Source organism: Felis catus, chromosome C2, assembly GCF_018350175.1.
Source record: "Felis catus isolate Fca126 chromosome C2, F.catus_Fca126_mat1.0, whole genome shotgun sequence".
Lineage (NCBI taxonomy): Eukaryota > Metazoa > Chordata > Mammalia > Carnivora > Felidae > Felis > Felis catus.
The window spans coordinates 8,035,671-8,041,480 of NC_058376.1; the positions used below are offsets into that span (position 1 = coordinate 8,035,671).

At 51.3% G+C, this 5,810-nt stretch overlaps 1 long non-coding RNA gene across 1 annotated transcript; it reads left to right on the top strand.

Moving 5' to 3' along the window:
- The first annotated feature begins 1,796 nt into the window (after nt 1-1,796).
- Nucleotides 1,797-5,810, top strand: LOC109503313. The gene is made up of 2 exons (XR_002162214.3): nt 1,797-2,521; nt 5,674-5,810. It is a non-coding gene; the product is annotated as an uncharacterized LOC109503313 (long non-coding RNA).

Consider the following 5,810-nt stretch of genomic DNA (forward strand, 5'->3'; position numbering starts at 1 on the left):
TTTATTTTTTGAAGGAGACAGAGACAGAACATGAGCAGGGGAGGAGCAGAGAAAGAGGCAGACATAGAATTCGAAGCAGGCTCCAGGCTCTGAGCTGTCAGCACAGAGCCCGACGCAGGGCTCGAACTCACAAACCGTGAGATTGTGACCTGAGCCGAAGTCGGACGCTCAACCGACTGAGCCACCCATATGCCCCATGCAAGTATTTTTTTAATGTTTATTTTTGAGGGGGGTGAGGGGAGAGAGAGAAAGAGAGAGGGGGAGAGAGAGAGAGAGAGAGAGAGAGAGAGAGAGAGAGAGAATCCAAGTGGAGGAAGGGCAGAGATACAGAGGGAGACAGAGAATCCCAAACAGGCTCCAAGCTGTCAGCACAGAGCCCGACAGGGGGCTCCAACTCATGAACGGAGAGACCACGATCTGAGGTGAATCCCAGAGTCGGACACTTATCCAGCTGAGCCACCCAAGGACCCCTCTGTGCAAGTACCTTGCCCCCTTTTTAATTGGGTGGTCTGTATTCTCATTATTGAGTTGTGAAAGTTATTTTCCTAGTTTTTTCCTCTATGCTTTCCTTTACAAATGTTATAGTTTTAGCACTCATATTCAGGTCAAGGATCCACTTCAAGTTAACTTTTTTGCATGATGTGAGATAGGACTTGAGGCTCATTTTCTCCACATGGAAATCCTGTTGCCCATTCATTGGAAAGACTATTTTCCCCCCATTGAATTATCTCGTCACCTTTGTGGAAAGTCAATGGGCCATGGAAGTGTGGATCTACTTCCAGAGTCTATATTCCATGCCAATGACCTATCTGCCTACCTGTCTGTTGACACACAGTCTCAGGTGCTATATGTAGAGACAGAGATGAATCAGTAAGTTGACAGTGGTTGAAGCTGAGTAATGGGCACAGGTAGTGAGTTCATTACCCTATCCTATTTTTGTATAATAAAATGCTTTCTAAAAGGGAAAGCTTTAAAACGCATGGGGGGGGGCGGGGGGGGGAGGGATGGGACGTCTGGCTGGCTCAGTAGGTGGAGCGTGTGACTCTTGATCTTGGGGTTGTGAGTTTGAGCCCCACGTTGAGTGTAGATAGTACTTAAAAATAAATGTTTTAAAACAATAAAAATAAAAAGCACGGGGAGGGGGCGGTGGAAAGGTTAACTAACCTCCCTTGAAATACCAGAAAGGTAAATGAGGACACTCTATTTTCACATCACCACTTTGATACTTCACAGCAATCCTCCATTTATCTTGGTAATGCTGAGTTGTAGTTTTATGTCCACACACAGAGACACACGCCATCTGCTCCAAATAGATGGAATATTTCAATGCAAACAATATCACACAAGAACATTTTGGACAGTGCTTATATTATCCTGAGGTGAAGAGGCCTTTCGTAGCAGGACAGAAAAATCCAAAACTATAGAGGAAACGCTTGACTTCTAATGACATGAAAACATATCACCTCCATACGTCAAAAAACAAAATCACAGACAAATTAAAAGATGAAGGGCAAGCAGGAAAGCATTTGCAATATATAAAACAGCCACCTGGTAGTTACCGTAATCTCTTAAAGTCTCTTTAAAATTCATTCAGAGATGTAGGGGAGCCCGGCTGGCTTAATCAGTGGAGCGCGCAACTCTCGACCTCAGGGTGGTGAGTTCGAGTCCCGCGCTGGGTGCAGAGATTACTTACACAATAAAATCTTATTTTTTTTTATTTTTTTTTTCACAATAAAATCTTAAAAAAAAAAAAATTAAGAGGTGCAGACTTCCACTGCATTCGTAATGTTATTTGTACGTGTCTGCTGAGTCGATCTGCAGATCTGCAGATCTAAGTTGATCTGCAGAATTTTTATACCTTTTTTGTTTTTACGAGACATTTGACAGTAAATCCAGGATGATGAAAACGAACCAAAACAACAGAGGAGCAACCCCTTAGGAGACCGACAAAGAGGTGAATGAACGCTCCTACCACTACCCAAATGTGATACAGTGATTTGCAAGAAGAAATAGGTATCTGGCCTTCGTCCACTGTTCCCGGCACACAGTTCCAAAACTTGGAATCTCCTACACAGGAACCGCAGGGGCCTCTTTTGTTACAATACTTAGTTTTGTCCCCAGTCCCCGCAACAGCTCCAGAGTGGCAAAGGGGAAGTGGGAGGCTTTTGTTATTTATAACAAACCCCTCTCCGCGGAGTGACTTTTGGAGAGCCCCCGAGGGCGGGGCCTGGTTGCCAGGGTAACCATTCTGCGATCACAGGGTTGGAACTCCAAGCCCCGCCCCCAGCTCTACGGAGGGGAGAGGGGCTGGAGATGTGAGCTCGGTCGCCAGTCCCACCTTTGTAGCGAAGCCCCCACCGGAGCCCAGGAGGACAGGGCCCAGCGCTTCCCGGCTGGTGAAGATGGAGAAGAAGGACGCACCAGGACGGGTCTTGGGTGCTGTGTCCCCTCCCACATCCAGTGCCCTACACATCAGTTCCAGCGGGCTCTCCCTGAGTTACACCTTTTTTCCAATAAACAGGTAATCTAGGAAGTAAACTGTTTGCCTGAGTTCTGTGAGCCACTCTGGCAAATCAGTCAAACCCAAGGAGGGGGGCACGGGAGCCTTCTGATTTAGGGCCGACTGGCCAGAAACCCAGGTGACAACCCGGACTCACCAGGGGTGTCTGGGGTTGGGGGGGGGGGGGCAGTCCTGTGGGACAGAGCCCTACACCCGCGGGATCTGACGCTACTTTTAGGGAGACAGTATCCAAACTGGGTTGGCCCACAGGACACCCGGCTGGCGTCTGGAACATTCCTCGGACGTGGGGGGAACCCCTCTCCCCACGGCAGAATTTGGTGTCGGAACTTTTACCTCGATTCTAAAAGGCTCATTCCTTCCACATCACAACGATCCTAGTATTAGCACAAGTCCCACAGACTGTGGGGTCCATTCGTGTCATGGCTTTTATTTTCATTCTTCCCACGTTTCTCTTACAAATTAATGGTCCATGTGACACTGGCCCATATGTGAGACTCGAGGACACACGGACGGCGGTAGGTATTAAGCGGCCGCTTATCGTACTAACAGAATTACTGCCTTGAAACAATAAATGGCTAATACTTTTGGCTCAGGGAACAGAAAAGCCCGTCCCCACGAACTGAATTCCTCATGGCGACCCCTGCCGAACAGCTTTGTCACTGGTCCCCAAGCCCCCGGATCCTCGTCTTAAGGACTTTTCCTCCAAAGGCAGTGAGTCTCTGAGTCCGCGGGAAGAAGGCTCGGTTCCTCCATCGCCAGGAGCACAGGACGGAGGGGATGATCCACGGGTGGATGGGAGGCCCCTGGCTGGAGGGCCTGCGGGCGGCCTCCCTGCATGCACTCCTGCCTCCACAGCAGCGCCCGTGACAGTGGCCCTGCTCACGTGGGCCGTGGCCAGGCCCCCCTACCGTTCCTTGTGCTGTAGAAACACGTCAGCCCCTCCCTTCCCTGCAGTTGCAATGAGACGCCCGAATACTTCGATTTTACAGCAGAGAACGTAGACGCCGAGAGGCATTTCCCCCAACGTCTGGTTGTCCGTCCAAATGGTCAACATCTTTCTGGTTTTAGAGCCCGAATGCCCACATCTCCGACCCGGCTCCTGGGTTTACTGCGCTTCCAGAAATATGGAACGGTTTGGATGCCGGACCCGGAAAAGCCTCGTGTCAACTTTATTTTGCCTACTTGTTTCTCTCATCCCCTCCCGGGTGCTCAGGAGGAGGGGACCGACCTCGGGTGCTCTGGGTAACACCTGGGCCCAGCTGGGATCCTCAGATCCTGATCAGACACGCCACCCACAGCCCGGGCCCGGGGAGCATCCCTGCCCTCTGTTCTCCACCTCAGCCTCCTCCATGCCCGTTCTAACTATTCTCCCTTTGCCCACACGGATTGGCACGAAACCCTCAACTTCCTGCATTTTCTCAAGAGATGCCCAGAAGTGCATCGGGAGGGGAGTGGGTCCCCGCACCCCCTTGAGCAGCCAACAGATCACAGAAGGGAAGAGGTCCCAGCTCGTCACCTTATCACCGCTCTTCCCTTCTCTCCTCACGGAGGGACTTCGAGCGGCAGCCGAAGACCCCGGCAGCACCTGCTCAGTCGCCCTCGCCACCTGCTTCAGGGCTAACGACGGTACCACCGCCCTCTGTCTCAGCACACGGCTGTCGCCGAGGGCCACCCGGAGTGAAGTCAGAAGGGCCGAGGGGGCCTCGGCGTCCGTCCAGCTCTGATCTCACGAGGCAGGGCGTCCAAGGACTCCCGATCAGCTCAAGAAGGGCAGCCTCTTGCTAGGGAGTGCACCTGTTACTAGTGAGCCCCAGACCCACTGCACTTAAGAGAACCACACTGCGTAAACCAGCGGCTCCTGGGGCTGACGTGACCGAGCTCTGTTTGCCACCAAGTGACAAACAACGTGGCTCGCTGTCTGCAACAAAAATCCTTTGGAGTCAACACAAAAATAATTATGGGCTGACCTGCCCGAGCCCGAGACTTAAATTGGGTGAGACGAACTTTAGAAAGGAGACTTACATACAATGAGTGTAATAACAAGCCCATCCCCCCTTACCCACGGAGGGCACATTCCAAGAAACCTCAGGGATGCCCGAAACCCGGATAGTACCGAACCCTATAGATACTATGTGTTTTCTTTTTTTCTCCAATGTCTATTTTTGAGAGACAGAGAGAGAGAGACAGTGAGTGAGTGGGGGAGGGGCAGAGAGAAAGGGAGAGACAGAAACCGAAGCAGGCTCCAGGCTCTGAGCTGTCAGCACAGAGCCCGACGCGGGGCTCGAACTCACGCACTGTCCTTCATGCACAAGGACAGTAATTCCCGGAGAGACTGTCACGAAGAGTGAGGTGGCCAATATGAAAACCGCATCACTGGGTAAGAAAGAGTGCGCTCCCTGCCTCTCTGCCTCCAAACCCTCTGGCCAATGCGATGACCCTAAAACAGGCGTCACTGCCCTCTCCTGTGGCACCAGCCCCTTAGACGGCATCTCAGGAGCCCATGGTGTGGCCTCGGGCGCCCACCCTGCCCTTGCCCCCTCCATTTTCCCTTTGGATTTGATGCTCCACCAGTCTGATTTATTCGGTGCTTGTGTCGGTTTCCTTGGAGGCTCTAACAAGTTACCGCAGCTTGAGAGGCCTCACACGATACCAATGTGTCATCTTGCAGTTCGGGAAGTCCCAAGTCCAAAATGGGACTTGCTGGGTTCCAATCAAGGTGTTGGCTGGCCCGTGTTCCTTTCTGGAGGCTCTAAAAGAAAATCCACTGACTTGCCTTTTCCAGCCTCTAGAGGCCACATGTACTCCTTGGTCTGTGGCCCTTCCGCCATCTTCAAAACCAGCAACACGGGCCAAGAGCTTCTCATGCCGCCATTGCTCTGGCTCTCCGTCTTCTGCCTCCTCCTCCACTTACAGGAACTTTTATGATTACGTCGAGCCCATCCAGATAACCTGAAAAACTCTGCATCTCAAGGTCATCTGATCAACCTCAAATTTCATATGCTACCTTAATTCTTCATTGGCACGTAACTTAACATATCAAAGGTTCTGGGGACTAGAACACAGACGTCTTTGGCCGGGTTGGGGGGCAGGGCATTATTCTACCTCCGTCAAAACACCATGGCACTCACATCTCTCTGCCTTTACCTACGCAGCTCCTTCTGCTGAGAATGCCAACTCCCCGATGCCCATTCCCATTCCTCAAACTCATGTATTGTTGAAGATACTTCTCAGGCGTTACCTCCGTTAGTCTATTCCTCTTCTGGACCCATAAAACTTTGAATCACGCTGA